The following is an 18,067-nucleotide window of genomic DNA, read 5'->3' as shown; positions in this document are numbered from 1 at the left end:
TCCAATCAGGAATGAAGAGTGTCTTGTTATAATGAATGTTTGTTCCTACAGATATAGTACAATTTCCTCTGAAACAAAAGGCATACTCTGCTGACTTTTGTACTTTTGCTGGGTTCTCACGTAGCTTAATCCACATACATTTTGACACATAATTTCCCCTTGCTCTGCCACAGTTCTGGGTGGCACATGCCTCTAGCTCTTCTGAGAACCCCAGTAGGCCCCCTAATGCACAATTCACTACTCCTGCTACCCATCTATCATTGGAAAACAATGATCCTTCCATTTTCAACAATGGTCTTATTTTACAATTGTTCTCTGGATTGTTCCTTCTTCTTGGCACATTCTTCATCATCCCTGTCCATTACTACAGTTTGGGCTTTGTGCCCTTGCAAAAGACTGTGTACACTGCACAGGACCAGGTGTACGAGACATTGGGCTGTGAGAGGCAGCATTTCTTGAGATATAAATAGCTTGGGTGCATCTGACGCATGTGGTATCAAAGAGCATACATAGCAGTCCTCATTTGACCTCTCCCTCCGCCCTTTGCACATTTGATTATACCACATGTTATCCAATTTGGGTTGCTGCACATCCATCACAGTGCCACGTATTAACCCTTTATATTGATTATATTCTATCTCTGCCTCAGTTTCCTCTCCTGGTTCATGTCATCCTCAAAGATACATCTGTGTCATTTTCATTACTCCCCATTTATATGCCTCAACCATATAAAATAACCACACAGAAACACTATACCTACTCCAAAGAAAACACAACATATACAACCTAACATATATATTACACAATGCTTGTAGTAGTGAATCTGCAAAGGGATAGAAAAAACTGAAAAGCATGCAGAAAATCTATACTTTTCATCATATTATATGGATTGACCAATTGTAGTACCATAAAACAAATGTGCTGAAAGATATGCTTTAATATTACTCAGTGATCTGGTCATTCTGGTCAGAAGGTGGCACAGTGCCGGGTTTCTTCCAAACATTGTATAAGTGGACCAAGTACTGCAACTCCTTCACACAAACTGCAAAGGGCATGGCATAAATAACAGTCAAAGTCCCCTGGAATCTCTGCTCGTTTCCAGTGACGGATGACATTTCTTACAAACACCTGGTCTCCTGGATACAACTGCATCGCCGGTAAATTCAGTTAATTTGTTGGCAATGCTTTCACTGTGTCTTCTCTTCTAGCAGCAATCTGGCAAGACAAAATGTTTATACTTTTTGTTAGCTCCCTCAAATACTCCCTCAAAATTCCTGCTGCCCTGTGAGTATCTGATGCTGTGAATGTAGGAGAGGTGTGTGCATACTTCTCCCCGTCACTATCTCGTGCAGGGACAAGTAGTGGTCTTTACTGGGCTACGTTCTCAGGCTTAAAGCAAATTGGGACTGCAATATATGGAATTGCTAACTTTAACTGTTGATTGGCCACCTCAGGATATGTGGTGACATCTGGTTCCCTATGATAGGTCACCTCTTTGGCAGCCTTATCTGCTGCATCATTCCCAAGTGAAACAGGGTCTGTATTTTGTGTGTGGGCGGCACATTTAACCACTGCTACCAGTGTCAGGCGAGACAAGGCACACATTAATCTTTCCAACAAGGCCGCATGCTGCACAGGTGTGCTATCGGACCTCCAAAATCCCCCCTTTACCAGCTGGACAATCCTGAATGTATGGTAGTAGTCACTTATGCAGAGTCAGACTAGATGGTCACTAAGCATCTTTGGGATGCTTCTAATGCTTCAGTTAATGCAATCAATTCTGTTGCCTGAGCCGAATAATGTGTTGGCAATCTCTTTTGAAGTACAAACTCATATTCCCCATCTACAAGGCACACTACTTTGGCACCTGTGTGTCTCTGACCAGTCACCTGATTAATTGTCAATGACCCATCAACAAAGAGGATCTCCCCTTCCTCAAGTGCATCCTCCCTTGCTCATATTAAATCATCTTCTGGACCTTCATAGGTAATGCATTCATGCACTTCCTTACCTTACTCAACAAGTATTGCAATAAACGTGGCAGGGTTCACGGTGCGACACCACACAAAGTGAATGGATGGGCTTGACAAAATAACCTCATATGCTGAGGCCCGTTGTTTTGTTAAGGTAGATTTGCATCGCTCAAGAATTGTGTACAGAGGGTGCTCTACATATAAAGTAACTGAGTCCCCATAGTTATAATTGAGGACTTTTCTATAGCAAAGCTGCAGCGGCCAGTGCCTGTTTACAAGGGAAATGGCCCTGCATCACTGAATCTAATATGCCACTATAATATGCTAGGGGCTTGTACCCGAAGGACGTTTACTGAGCCAACATGTCAGCCATTACTTGACCATGGGAATGTGAGAACAAACACAATTATTTAGTGTAATCAGGGGGTCCTAGGATGAATGCATTGCTCATGGAATTTCTGAGAAACATGGTATAATTTCTCATGTCCATGTGAGTGAGCCTTTCCTTCTGTGTGCTTCTTTGAGTCCATGCAGAAGAAGTTTTGTGTGACTAGAATAGTCGAACATCAATGCTCTGCAATAGTTAAACTCAGAAACTGTTGCATTTCTTCAACTGTAGTGGGCTGTGGCGTGTTCTGTACGGCAGCTACTCTTTCTTCCCTGCTAATGATATTATCTGTCCCAAAGATATCACTTCTTTCTGGCATCATTGCCTTTTGTCCTTATCTACTTTGTATCTTTTATCCGCAGGCAGTGTTAGCGATTGTAATTGAATCTGCTCTGCATAGGTCTTCTGTTGTGCTGCACACTAGGAGGTCATTTACATATTGGATTACTGTACTCTGTACATGTATGTTGCTCAAATCCATATGGAGTACTCTGTTAAAAATACTCAGGGACTCACAGCACCCCTGAGGAAGTATGGTGTGTTGGAACCTTTGCCTGCAATAGGTTAACATGGTGAGATATTGGGAATTGGAATGCGATGGAATGGAAAAGAACACATTTTTCAAATCAATAACAGTAAAATATGTAGCTTCTGTTGGTATATTACAAAGAATCATGGCAGGGTTTGGTACAAATGGCAACTTAGCTTCAATAGTGTTATTCAATGGGTGTATGACCTGTATCATCTTTCAATTTGACCCTTTTGCTTTTTTGACATGATATATTGCCATGTTGCATGAGAATTCTGAGGGTACTATAATGCCCTGATGCCAAAAAACCACAATTGTCTCATGTATTCCTTCATCTGCCTCCCTTGACAATGGATACTGTCGTACTCTGGGTATTGTATTGTATTGCATTTGTCATTAATATAGTGCATGTTACCATTATTATAGCCAGAGTGTGGTGTCAGCGGGAATGTGCTTGGGGACCGACGTCCAAAGTGTTGGAGGCAAAGGATTAGGATGTATATGTGTATTTGGCTGAATAAGGCTTAGCAGGACTGTCCAGGCTCTGGTATTGAGCAACCCATGCCTGAAATGTGGATAGGTGCTGGGAGGAGACAGGAGACAGCGTGAGTGCTAGAGACTTGCCATGTGTTCAGTGTGCCTGAATTTGTCAAAGCTCTTGGCTACATTCTGATGTTAGAGGTGTTGAGGCGTAGTTTTGTCTAAGTAGGCAGAGAAAATGTAGAGAGCACGACCACATTTTGTCATAGTCCTTGCTGTATTCTGATGTATGCATTTAACCATGCCTGCGGCCGGTGTCCACCAGAGTGGTGCATTATACGTACCTAGCAGGATTCAGTGGTGATTTGTTGTTTGTGCATCCACTCAGGTAGTCTCTTGACGATTCTTGCAAAGGTTGGGGGGATCAGAGCAGTTTTGCCGCATATTAGGATTTCTGATTTGTCCAGGTTGAGGATTAGGTGTCTGGTTGTCATTCATACGTCGATATCCGAGTGGCAAGAGGCAAGGTCGGGAAGTGGGGAGGCCGAAGTCTTGGGGATTTTTAAAAATGATCTGGGTGTTGTCTGCAAGTTGTGTGAGCAGATGAAAGCTGGCTGTGGGCTTAGGTAGAGTTTGAAGAGGAGGGGTGAAAGGGAGGCTCCTTAAGGCACCCCTTTTGTGACAGGGCGAGGGGCGGAAAAGGGGCGGAAAAGAAATGAGGGAGGAGAAGGATTTGCGATTGTTTGGAAAAAAAAGAGGCGATCCAATTATTGGCAGTGTCTTTGATGCCTAGGGTTAGGAGCCAATTCCCGAGTATTGTGTGGTCGATGGTGTCAAAGGCAGCAGATAGATCCAGGAGGATGAGTGCAGCACACCCTTCAGAATTGGCCATTGTTTTTAGGTCGTCCCGGATAGAGACCAGTGAGGATTCTGTTCCACAGAGCGGCCAGAACTCTGATTGGGCTGGGTCAAGGAGTCTTTCAGCTTCTGTGAAGAGGCCAAGTTGCTTATATGCCGCATGGTCAATTAGTTTAGCAATGAAGCGTGTGTTGGCGATTGGACAGGAGCTTGATGGGGAGAGTGGGTCAAAGCAGTGTTTTTTGAGTAGTGCTTTGACGTAAGAGGTTTTGAAGGGCTCTGGGAAGGTGCCAGATGATAGGGATTTATTTGTGATGGAGCGGGCTACGCTGCCAGCATAAGTGGAGGTAAGGATCTTTTTAGATGGGGTGGTGGGCAAGGATCTCCGGCGAGCCAGAGGGTTGGCTAAGTGCTAGTAGGTTGCAGAAGTCAGCCTGCTCCCTAGGAGTTCCCTGCATGGAGTTTTGGAGTTGGAGATTCTGTTTCCATAGTGTTTTTTTTGCTGCCTTGATTTCGTACAAATATGCCCTGTTCAGTCTTGCGAGGGACGTTTTGTTTTGTGGGGTAGGATTGGTCCTCCGGGTTCACTCTAGGTGATGCTTGTTGGTTATGAGAGCTTAAAGGGAAGGAGTGTACCACATTTGGTGTGGGGTTGATCACATGAGGGGCGATAGGTTGGTGTGAGGGGAGAGCCATTGGTCAAAGAGGTCAATGGAGGGGTGTCCTTCCTTGCGAGAGAGATACAGTAGTGTATGAAGTAGGGAATTGGCCAGGTCTGGGTTGATGATGATTTTATTACAGAGAGGGAGAGTGGCTGGGGTGGTTGAGGGGATGTTTGCTGAACGTGGTTGGTAGGGGGAGGGGTGTTGAAGTGAGAAAGGTATAGCATGGTGATCAGTCTAGATTAGGGGGTGAGGCAGGAGTGGGGGGACTTGACCTGATGTGAAGAATAGTGAGTCTAAGCTGTGTCCTGCAATATATGTTGGGAGGGAGGGAAACCAGTTGTGTTAGGCCAATAGCTTCCAAATTGCCAGTGAGGGAGAGGGTTATGGGGTTGGCAGGAACATCAAACCATATGTTAAAATCTCCTAACAAATTAAGCACAGGGTGCTGGATGAGGGAGGGAGTCACAGAGAGAGTAGGAGGGAGTCGCAGAGAGAGTCCGCGGAATTTCGGTAGTAATCAGGTGGCATACATAGGAGGAGAAAGCTCTGGCTAACAGGTGGAACTTAGTAAGAATGGATTTGTATTTAGTGTTGCAAGGAAGATTTTCAGTGGATATTACTGAGAGGTGTTGCTTGTGGAGGATGGCTAGATCCCCTTCTCTGCTGAGTCTGTTGTGTACGAGCAAGGAGTAGCCGGGAGGGAAGGCTTCATGTGTGATGGGGTAGAAGTCAACGGTGAACCAGGTTTCAGTGATGAATAGAACGTTTGGGTTTTCAGTGGTTATGAGGTCAAAGATGTTGTGTTTATTTTTGGTGACTGATCTGGCGTTGATAAGTAGGCAGGATAGTGTCTGAGAATTCTGGTATATGGCCGGCATTGGGAGTGGTAGCAGGTTGGGTGTCATGGGGAGGGGAGCAGGGATGTTTGAGTACCTTGTAGGAGGTTCAGAAAGAGGGAGGGTTGGAGGGATATGGATCTGGGAAGGGTGTTTTGGAGGGGAGGTGAAAAGGCTAGGACAGGGTTGGGAGTGACAAGGAGGGCTGGATGGAGTAGGGTAGGGGAGCAGGAGGTGCCCTGGGGAGGAGAAGGGGAAAGCAATGTATTGGTGGCGGACTGTGATGAGTATGATCTGTACAATTTGCGGGCGCTTGAGGGGCACCGTGGTGTGCAAGAGGGAAGGAGGTTTTGCTAACAGGGCTGTGTTGGCCAGGGTGGCTCATGCTGCGCTGAGGGAGTGAAGTGTGAGTTAGGTGTCTGAGGATGTGAGGGTGGGATGAGCAGGGCAGGAGGTTTATAATGTGTGGTATACACTGGGGTGTCAAGATGGGGTTTGATTGGGTTGCATGCTAGCAAGCTGCCCAAGCTACCTTATTTCAGTGCTGGTGAGGGAAGTGGGCGGGAGTGGTCAGGGGTGATGTGGATGAGCAGGGTGAGTTGTGGAAGGTGGGGCTGGTGAGTACAGATGGGGTTCTGGAGAGTGGCGGCCCAAGTCACCTTTGGAACGGTGAAGTGTCTGCTGAGTGTGGCAGGCTCCTGAGGGTGTAACGCTCACCTGGTATCCACGGGGGCGCCACCCAGTTCGGACTGCTTCCGCCCTTGGACCCCTTCCCTTGGACTCTTGTTTGGCTGAAGACCAGGTCTGAAAATACAGGCGTTAGATTAGCTTGATTGTCTCCTCCAACCCCGAGCCCACCTCCCTCATGGGCCCAATGACTCCCTTGGTGCGCTTCTCAACTTGCTTTTTGATAAGGTGCGCTCTCCATCCTGCCGCTCAGTGCAGGGGTGCGTTGGGGATGGGCACATCGCTGCCTAGTTGCTTCACTGGTGCAGGCCCTTCAGAGTCCAGACCTGCTGCGACTCCGTTCGTCAGGTGAGTCTTGCTTTGACAGTTTGTCCTTTATTTTGCAATTGTCTTTATCAATGTCTTTCCTTTGTTTGCAGGTGCGGATGAAGTTCTTGTGATGTCGTGCTGCCTGAGTTGTGCACGAGATGGTAAGTGAGCGCGTAGCACGGCGCTATGTGCCTTTCTTGTGCTAACCTGTTTATTGTCTTTCTTGCAGACCGCAATGCTGATCCAGACTGTGCGTGCCGAGAAGATGGAGAGTGGTGAGTAGTGTTGAGCGAACCGCCTACTGGCACTCTGCGTAATAATCAGTCCTTTCTTTTCTTCTTGCAGGTTGTGGAAGGCCCGGAATGGTCGTGGACCCGAAACGAGCTCAATGCAGGTAAGCGAGCGCCTTTGCTGTTTTTCAGATGTGAATAATAAACACTTTCTAATGCTGCTTCTATGTCTCTTTTTCCCCCAGGTTGCGGGAGTTCCTTGATGGAGCGAGGTACGCCGAGATGCTGGATGTTCGGGTTACTGGAGCGGAGTACGAGACCAGGGCTCACTAGAAGGTAAGCGAATGCTAACAGTGTCTTATCCTTGTTCTTGCAGGTAATTCGGTCTGGCGTGCGGAGGAAGAATCCAGCAGTCCGCGGTGAACATCACGCTGCGACTAGCAGAGCAACGGGAAGCGTGTTCTGCAACTTGAGCGTGGCTTATATAGCCTGCAGGTATCCAAGGTGCCTCTGGGCCTGGCCACACCTAAAATGCTAGACCAAAAGGCTCAGTTGTGGAACTGAGCCATATGGGAGCATCCATGTTGTAAAAATGCCATTATGGGCCCCAATTCAGCATCCATGTTGTAAAAATGCCATTATGGGCCCCAATTCACTGGTTTTCCACATGGCCTGGCACTAAAGGCGCCAGGACTGGCTCCAAGAGAGTCTGGGGAAACATGATAAGGCCCTTGAGGCCTTGATGGGGGTTCCTGGTGCAGTCCAGATGGCCTGACGGCCAAGGCCAGGAGTCATGACAGCAGGAGAGGGGAGGTTTGGGGTGGGGAGGAGTGGGGATGGGTGTGGTATGTCTGGGGCAGGCATAGCCGGGTGAGGAGAGAAGGCTAGAGTCGCTTAGAATCAACTTTGGCACAGCGCTGGAAAAATTGCCTAGTGTGAACTTGCAATGAGAAATACTCTGATTTAACTTTGGCACAGCAGGGGAAAGCACCTAGATTTAACTTTAGCACCGTGAGGGAAGACGTCGTATTCAACTAGGTCGAAGCAATTGAAAACCACCAAGATTCAATTTATAGTAGAGCATTGTGAAAACACTTAACTTGGGCAATGATGTAAATTTGGCACTGCAATGGAACGACACTCAGATTCAACTGGGTCGAAGTGGTTGAAAACCCCCTGGATTGCACTTTGGCACTGCTATATACTTAACTTTGGGAAAGCAAATGGGAAATGGCCTAGATCTAACTTTTGCAACAACAAGGGAAACACTCAGATATGACTTTGACACACCAATGGACACACTCCAATTTAACTTTGCTACTGCTATGTAAACACCTCCATCCTTTGGAATGTGAAAAGGGAAACGGCCTAGATCTAACTTTGGCAAAGGAAAACACTCTGAAGTGGCTTTGGCACAGCAATGGACACACTCAAACCCAAATTTGGCGCTGCTACATAAACACTTGGATTCAGCTTTGGGAGAGCAAATAGGGAAATGGCCTCAGTTCAACTTTAGCAACAGTAAAGGAAAAAATTCCGATTTGACTTTGGCACAGCAATGGACAAAGTATAGCTACCCTACACAATTTAGGCCAAATGCAAATATGGCTACCTTACACAATGTAAGTTAAATGCAAATAAGGCTATCTTACACAATTTAGGCTAAATGCAAACATGGCTACCTTGAACAATTTTAGGCCAAATGCATGTAGGTATACTAGGTAGATGATATTAGGTATTAAGAGTGATGGGGTTTTAGTGGAGTACATTAATGGCTGTACTACCCGCTCACACCACACCTACCTTATCAGTTGCTGCTGGTTGGCTGTGGTCGGTGTCCCAGGCAAACACGGGCAAACACGGAGTGGAGCTGCTCAGCCAGGAGCTGACCTTTGCTTTGTGGCCCTTAGCCGGTAGCTGCCCATGGAGAGGCTGCCTTGAGGGGTTGACTTAAGGAGTGGATGCTCGCCCAATCGGAGGGTGTTGGGGGCAGGAGGGGGAGGGAGTCAGACTAGACCAGGAAACGGGCTACAAGGAGGTCAGGAAGGGAAAGAGCAGAGACAAGCGGTAAATAAAATAAAATGAAATACAAATCTAATGGATCGGAGTGTGGGCTGTAGTGGATGCACTTAGCCCAGTGTCAGATTCTGAGTTTGAGCTCACCTGAGGCTTCTTATGTGAGGTCTTGCTTACAGGTAATCCTTGACGGATCCTCTACTTGGAGCAGGTAAGGGCGAGACTCTCAGGACGCTACCCTGCTTGACAAGCAATTACCCAGGGCAGGTGACCTCTGGAGCAGAAAGTCAATTAACAGGGAAAACAACTCCCAAGAGAAAGGGAGGAAAAACCCTGTGACTGTTGATTGTGAGTCGCTAGATGAAATAACCAGGAAGTGTCACCGAGTTGAAGATGAAGCTGTTGAAGGGCTGGATCTTTATTAGGTAATCCAAATTCCTCAGGGAGTAAGAACAGAGAAAAAAGTACAAAGATAGGCAGAGTGCCACCGTAAGGAATCTAGGTGGAGACAGAACGTAGCAAAGGACTTATCCAGGGCAAGGAGACGCAAAGGACTTATCCAGGGCAAGGAGACAAAATAGAAACAAAGTAGAACAGATTATCCAGAACAAGGAAAAAACGATGAATAACTACAGTAGCACTGAGAAAGGCAAAACTATTACCTAGCGTTGAGAGGCGAGGTCTTGGCATTTGCAAGTGATGTTTATCCCACGAGAGTCAAAAACAGAAGCTGGCGTTCTGGTGCTGAAGGACAAACTAGAGCGCACCATACACTTTCTTACAGAGTGGGACGGCGCCATGCTGGAGGGGAAAAATGGCTCTGGTTAAACGTGTCAATCTCCAAGGCGACCACAAGGACCAGGGACAATAACAAATTATACCCAGGCTGCAGAAAGCCAAGTGGCCCAGGGGATGGTGAGAGGGGCCTTGACCCTTGTGGATTCTGCTTTTGGCTTTGTGGCCGAATAGGGGGGTGGTGGGCGGCTCGGAGGGTGAGAGTCAGGCGAGACTAGGAAACGGGCCACGAGAAGGCCAGGGAGGGAAAGAGAGCACAGGCAAGCGCTAAATAAAATAAAATGAAATAAAAATTGGATGGGTGAGTGGGCTGCAGTAGATGCACCTACTTCAGGCAGTAGAAAGCCAAGTGGCTCAAGGGCTGGTGCAAAGGGCCTGGACCCTCGAGGATTCTGCTGTTGGCATTGCGGCCCAATCAGAGGGTGGTGGGCGTGAGAGGGGTGGGAGTCAGGCGAGGCCAGGAAACAGGATAGAAGGAGGTCGGGGAGGGAAAGAGAGCGCAGGCAAGCGCTAAATAAAATAAAACACTGTGCCTTGCTTCAGCTTGATACGTACTGCTCATATACTCTTCAGGAGCCCTATATCATGGGGGTTGTCAGTCCATCAAGTGCTTGGGACCTGTAACATGTCCTCCTGTAGGTGTGAAGGCATGCATTTAGCAATAAGTATAGGAAAAGGGACATCCCTATGCTGGATCATTATTTGACATGGGGATAAAAACCTCCAGAATCAAATCACCATCATTTTCAGCATCCTCAAACAACTGCCCATCCGACAACCCACTTAGTGGTTGAGCCGGGTTGATAAACAAAACACTACACCACTCATCTCCCCCGTCGTCAGTCCCTATCAAGACTTTCTTGTAGTCTGCAATCAGCATACCCACCAAATCTAGCATGATAATGGTACCCAGAGCATGATCTTGGGGTACTGATGGCCTAAACAAAACTTCAGAGGGGACTCTCCATGGTTTGTTCCTCATGCCTGGCACCCAATTCAGCAACACAGTTGCTCCATGCATGAAAACAATCTGTGCGCAAAGGTATTCTTCTCGTGGGACCATCACTATACAATACTTGAACACTAGCATAACAAATTCCTGGTGTAGAACACACTATCCCTTCTTCCAAGAACAAAATTGTCATATTTAGTTTGCTTAACATATCCTTGCCTAACAAGTTCACAAGTGAAAACTATAGCGGAGTTGACACCTCTTTATTACCTACCTTGATGGATAGGTCTTCTGTAAAATGATCCGTATTTATTGGCACAGAGAACCCTTGCACGTCCATTACTTTTCCTGAAAAGGGGGAAGTGCCTTCTTTTATACATGATTTTGTGGTACCTCTTTCAACCATGAAAACAAATGATTACCTATCTCCACACCTACCAGGGGTTCCTCTTCTGGGCTGGCCTGTAACTAATAGGACTGGGCACGTCAATGCTCTCTGTGGGCTGTCTTAATCTGGGTATGTGTTTGAACCTGGGAACACAAAGAGATTACAGGCCACCACACTCGTCCCTGTACACAGTGACACTGTGCCATGCGGCAAAGCATTTCTGTCCCATACTTGTGGTGCTGGCTGTTGTGGTTGCTGCTGCACATACACTGGCATGCTATTGGGTGCTAGGGGATGCATCTGTGGTGGTACTGGCAACTGATATTGATACTAAGGCTGCTCACCCTGCTGGGGCACCTGCGTGGGTACCGCACCATACAGGGCACTTGGAGGCATCTTTTCATGCTGCTGTTGATATGTGCCCGGGCCACCGGTCCACTGGGATACGTGCAGAAATCATACGCAGCTGCTTGCCTGCTCCTACACTCTTGCTCAAAATTGTCCCATTCTCCCACATGACCAACACAGTCCTGGTCCACCAAATCTTGGCCCCATCCCTCCAAATACCTTCTCACCCTCCTATGAATCCTCCTCTCCCTCTTTGAAAACCTCCCTGGTAACCTCCCTGATATCCTCTTTTGTCTGGATAGCCCCCATACCCTTTTGTCCACTCCTGTGCCATTATCGTTTCCACTGGTGCCATTTGCGGTTATACGTGCCCTTTAGGCGGGTCCGTAATCACTGCTCCTTCAATGCTCAACTTTGCTAATTTCTTCTGTACTATCTCTGCTTCTGCCTTCTGAGCATTGTCCACCCCTTCCTTCTCTTTCTCCTGCCTTTGCTTACAGTGATGTACTATGATTGCTTGAATTTGTGCCCATTTTTTAGCCTCGATCCCCACTACCTTGTCCAAATATTTCTGCACTTCTTTTGTAAGTCCTTTCTTTAACATATGATGAAATATTGCTATCGCCTTATCCTGTGGTTCCCCTGTCTCAGCCCTCAGCATTTCCGGAATCTGTAGTATGTATTGTGCTGGGTCTTTCTCTTCCCTCATAGTACCTGCCATTATGGAATGTACATCCGGTGTATCAGGATATGCTGCTCTTAGGGCAGCCCACACTTTAGCACAACAACCATTAAAATGTGCCCCATCATGATTGTCAAAGCCCATGTGCATCCCTGAGCAATCCGCATTTCTCCAAATATCATCCGCTTGATCTCATAGTAGTACAGAAAACCAACTTTTCATGTCTCCTACCGCTAGTGTAATACCCACGGTCTGTTTATCAAGTGCATATATCCACTTGCCTGCTCCTGCTGCAAGCGATGGCAGAGCCTTCATCAAGTTATTTCTATCCATATGTAGCCTGGGAACGTACTGTGTCCTGCTGGGACCTTTAGGTAACAATGGAAACTGTGGTCGTATCGGCGGCTGGTGCCTTTTGCCCCACTCTCTTTCCCTTCACCACCACCATGCAACCTAGTTGCACTCTCAGTCTTGGACCCCATAAGCTTTCCACTCTCAGTGTCACCATAGGTGGCATCTCATGTCGTGGTTGCTCATCTTTGCCCCTTTCCTCCTCCTCTCCTCCTCTGCTGCTCCTGCATCGGCATCTGATCTAATTGACTCATAGTCTAAACTGCCCACTCGTGGTAATCCCTCTCGATACCTCACTTCATTGTAGCCCTCATCCTTCATTTTCAACATGTATGTCCCGGATTGCAGTACTATTAATTCTAAATAAAATATCACCCGTTCTCCATTCATCGGTGCCTATTGGCGCTCTTCGTCCCTCTTCCCTTTCTAGCTTTACTGGTGCAAGCTATGCCTTTGCCCTTCGTAACGCTGTTTCCAAGTCTCTTCGTGCCCTGTTCTCGACTTTCATAACTCACTCCTTTTTGCTGAGTGGAGGGGTCCCAGGTCCTCCATATACGGGACCTCACCTCTCTTTTACTTGCAGTTCTCCACAAAGGAGAAGATCCTGTTTCCTCTCTCTTCTCTCTTCCCCGCAATATATACCATGACATCACCTTTCCTCTCTGCGGAGGCGATCCCTCTGGCCACTTCTATATATACATAACCACTATATAATGCTACGTAGTCTTTTACAAGTTAAACACTCACCATCAACTCACTCCACACATACACACTCTCCTCTTGTTGTTTCCTCCTGCAAAGATACACTCACATCTATTATGCGTTCTCCCGAGCACCACCGATACATGATCCAGTCAACGGCCTGCACAATCTGGGAGCAGCGCCACACTCCAAGCAGCACACGGGCCTTCTGGCAACACAGTGCCAGAAAACCTCTTCATATCATGCACAGCCACTAGTCACTCCAGATGTGCGCCACACCCCAGGATGCATGGCTGAGATCCCCGACTCCACAGAGAGTCTGGGATCATGTTGTGGTCACCAATTTGTAAAGGAGAAGGTAACACAATGCCTGAGCGGTAAAAATAATCCAAAAGGCCAAATAATCACTTCACCTCTTTGCAAGGTAATAGAAGGTTTATTACATGCAAAAAGGTCTCAGACGATCACGTAGAACCAAACTGACATGATCTCTGTGAGTTAGAAGTTATATAGCAGTAAACTGCAAAGACTGAATACATAGATTACAATGTTATCCCACCACCCTCATTGGCTACCAACTATAGAACATGCTAATGTCTGCCTATAGTCCCTCAACCGATTGGCCACATCTTATCTAAATCCATACCCCTAAACATATGGTCTACTGCTTTGCCATTATTGAATCCAGGTACAGGATTGGTGGTTTAAACATATTGACATATTAATAAATCATGACCGTCACATGATGTGCACCCCTCTGATCCAGACATAATCAAAGTAAACTGGCGAGGCCAACTCTGCTTTGATAAGACAATAGGCCTTCTCATTATACCAGACAGTGTGGTGCACCCACGTTGCCTCCCCGACCTTGTACTTAATTTATTGGCATCACCTCTGCTCCTCCTATCCCAAATCACGGAAGCTTTCAGACACGGCTCCCCCGCTTATCTCCTTCAAACCTCAGGTGCTATGTAATGACGTGACGGGATACCGCTCTTGAGTCTGAATTTCAGGGATGTATTTGTTTTCGGTTGTAGGTGTGCTTGTAATTCAAATGAGATGACCGCTCTTGGGTGAGGGCAGTAAGGCTCCAAATCTTCTCCTGCCCAATGGCATCACAAAACCATATGCCCTATTCTCATGAATTTGTCCTTCAAAGGGCACATCCCTTCCTGCTTCTCCCGATCCTAACATTCGGTTCCCACCACATTACAGGGGAAGGAAATCCGTTTGCAAGTTTCCGCTGGGGACCAAGTCGCCATAGTAAAAATATTAATATTAGAAAAATGAAGAATCCCTATTTGCCAACAAAGTCTCCTCTACAAGGGAAGAACCCTAGCAAATGAATTATGACTATGATTATCCATCGGCCAAAACTCAAGATTAAACTTGGTAGTGAAAGCCAACAGGGAATTGCCGCCAATATGCTCCCTGGGCATAAAACCTAGCCGCAAACAACACCCTGCTACAGTCCCTTTGGGGACTACTCAAACCTCCTCTCTTCCCGAGATATCACAGGGAGAAACCAGTTCCCCAAATGAGCCAGAGTAGGACATCTCAATAGAAACAACAAAACCCCCTTGCCCATTCCTGATGTCAGAGAAAGAAGAAGTTCCTGAGGTCCTCGTTTCCCCCATAAAATCGGACAAAATAAACCCAATAGAGGCACACACCAGATACAAGCAGACACTAGATTCCAAGAGGGAATAGATAGAATAACAGCTAGTCAACAAAGGCCGAACCTCCCACACAGTATTCTACAACCTTATAGAGGGGGAGAAGACCCCAGAATGTTTTTCCTACATTTCCTAGGGAGGCTCACCCAGCAATTCCACTGAAGCGAAGAAATTAATACTTGCTATCTCACTCCTTTGTTGCAAGGGGAACTTCAAGCCTCATATGAAATCCTAAACCCCCTTGGAACCACTACCTTTAACGAAATTAAGCAAGGATTGTTGCATCTACTAAGACTGATGGAAGGTTTTTACCAGCTGAAATTATGGGAGATGAAGCGGAACCCTAATGAAACACCCTTACAATTAGGGGCACGAATACAAAACACACTGTCTCAGTGGTTGGGGGAAAAGACCTTGCCGGAGGATATGGAGGCTTTAGCCCTCAAAAAACTGATTAATAGTTTGTCCTCCTCCTTACAACGGGTGGTGCTACAACTAAGTAAGCCCACTATGAACAAGGCCATTTAAACCGCCCATGCTCATGCTGAAGCCTCCAAACAGCTAAGGGCTTTACCTAAAAATGAGGAAGGGTGTGAAGACCTTAAAATAGCCCCCTGAAATCTACCTCCTAACAAATCCCGGGGTAATGTTAGAGAATGCGAGAAGAGAGATGAAAAAAGGTATCCGCTTATGAAAGAACTGGGATTAGGGAAACCAGAAGCAGGGAAAGTGATTAGAACACTGATATTACCCTGCGTTTCTTGTGGTGAGAAAGGACACCTATTGAGGCACTGCCCTCAGAATGAAAGGAGGAATGCATGGAGATAGGTTGGATGGAGGGGGGAGAATGGGAAAATATAGAATCCCAAGAGGACCCAGACATTGAAACTATGAGCAACTGTTTCTGTCCACCCACTCCCTTTAAGATCCATGAACCAGTCACAGTGAATGAAATAGGTATCAGCTTTAGTACACTTAGGTAGAAAATAAACAGTGAGGGCAGACCTGGTCTATGCTGATGAACTACAGAAAGGGAATCAAATTAAAATCACCTGTGTACACAGGGACCAGGAGGTATATCATCGGACTCCAGTGACCATTAATATTAGGGGCAGAGAAAAACTCAAACTCAGCCGTCATCCCCGGCCTCCCTGTGGAAACTCTTATTGGCACAGACTTCTCTAGGTTCGGAAGTATTATATCCAAAATAAATAAAACATTGAATAGATAGTCCCCCTTGATACCTGGGAAGAGAACACATTTACAACTATCACTCCTATCTGGACCTGGGGTGAAAACTCCAGAGGCAAAAACATTGAATAGATAGTCCCCCTTGATACCTGGGAAGAGAACACATTTACAACTATCACTCCTATCTGGACCTGGGGTGAAAACTCCAGAGGCAAAAACATTGAATAGATAGTCCCCCTTGATACCTGGGAAGAGAACACATTTACAACTATCACTCCTATCTGGACCTCGGGTGAAAACTCCAGAGGCAATATTGAGTCATGCCAGAAGAACCGAAACGCCTAGCAATATTAGATGGTGAAGCCAGCAGCATTAGGGAAAGGGTATGTGATGAATCCCTGGATGTTGTCACTTCTCCCTGAGGGGGAGACCCTCCTCATGAGGCTAGGGAAGTGAGGCCGCTTTCTGATGGTCCCCCTGGGGGTGGTACTCGGCAAGAAGATCTCATGGGGAGAGACTCCCTCTCTAGAGACAAGAACGGCCATCCAAGGTAAACGTGGTATGCCAACCCTTCATCACCTCCACCCACCTCCTACCCATCCCCTACCCATCCCCTACCAATCCTCCTATCCCTTTACTCAACCCTCTGTAACCAACAATTCCATTTGCCTCTGTAGCATTAAGAAAGCAAGATTAAATGGGACGAGGAAGAGTAGAGGTGACCTTAGAAAGACTTCACTGGAAGATGCTGGGATGAGGAGAGGAGGAGTAGGGATGACTTTGGAAAGACTTCCCTGGAAGGTACTGGGGCGAGGAGAACATGTGAAGCAATGAAGAGTCTTCAAAAGAACATACATACATGTTCTAGTTGTTTTGCTAGATTCAAAGCAAAAACAGAAAAGGATTTACCAAAAAGGAAAAGCCCTCCTTGGAAGATCCGCAAGTGAGGAAGCGGTTAAGCAGAGCACTGGGAAGAAACCCCATTCCCCCTGTTGTTGGGATTTGTGGAGTAAGCCTGTAAAAGAGCCAGTGGGAGGGAGTCATTCACCAGGCAATGTGAAAACACTGAGAGCAAGATACCTGGAGAAGGGAACCCAAGAGTGAAGAAACTAACTATGGGCAATAAGGAATGGTGATGTTTGAATGGGAACTTTTCCTTTTGAATTTGAACTGAGAATGTTACTGCTTTTTAGCATTGGAACCTGGAGCTTTGTGTTGTGTCTTGGGAAGGGATTGAAACCTGGAGAAGGGAGTCATTCCCTCAGGTAAAAGTCCCACCTAACTACTGGAACAGTGATCCATTGTCCAGAAGAAGGGAGCCATTCTTCTGGACCAAGGAGATGCATCACTTCATTAGCTTAGTTACATGTGTAAGGGACAGGAATAGGTTTTTGACACAGGATGGTGGACTCTTGATTTACATTGACATCCTGACTGAATCCTTAGTATTTTTGCTGGGGTAGGGAAACCCCTCTTAGAGTTAGGAAATGTTAGGTTTTCTCTTTAATTTTGAACTTAAATAAAAGTTTATGCCAGCAACCATGCTACCTGTGTGTCAGTCTCCTTCTTCTACAACCTTACACTACCGTAGTCTCTGAAATAAACTACAATAGTACTCTGCATTGTGGGTAGCGTAACAGGGGATATAAGCTGTGAACCAGCAGTCATCTGAATCTGACCCACACCTGCGGGTGTCACTGACATTTCTGTATGGGGGTTGGAGGTCAGTTATTGATACCTGAGCCTCCGGATAGACGTTGCAGCTACGGGCCATAACAACTCCACCAGGCACGGGACACAAAAGCATCACAATGCAGACAGAGTTAGGAACGGACCTGGATCCGTAACAAGTCATACCTTGTCTTACCCCTGTGAGAATGGGTTCAACTCAGTTTACACAAGTGCCACTTCCTCCTAAAGGAAGTCCAGCACACTTAATCTTTACTCACTACTCGGCCAAAGCATCTAAGTACCTGAATAAATAGCACAAATATACTGGTCTGGAGGGTTG

At 46.6% G+C, this 18,067-nt stretch overlaps 1 long non-coding RNA gene across 1 annotated transcript in view; it reads right to left on the bottom strand.

The window, feature by feature from the left end:
* Positions 1-919: 919 nt before the first annotated feature.
* Positions 920-18,067, bottom strand: part of LOC138503283 (uncharacterized) — a 152,202-nt gene continuing 135,054 nt past the window's right edge. The window contains exon 3 of the long non-coding RNA XR_011279599.1: positions 920-1,215. This is a non-coding gene — a long non-coding RNA (uncharacterized lncRNA). The remainder of the gene's footprint in view (positions 1,216-18,067) is intronic.

The sequence above is a fragment of the Ambystoma mexicanum genome, chromosome 11, assembly GCF_040938575.1.
Source record: "Ambystoma mexicanum isolate Mex_15411 chromosome 11, UKY_AmexF1_1, whole genome shotgun sequence".
Lineage (NCBI taxonomy): Eukaryota > Metazoa > Chordata > Amphibia > Caudata > Ambystomatidae > Ambystoma > Ambystoma mexicanum.
This window is presented reverse-complemented; position numbering and strand designations above follow the sequence as displayed.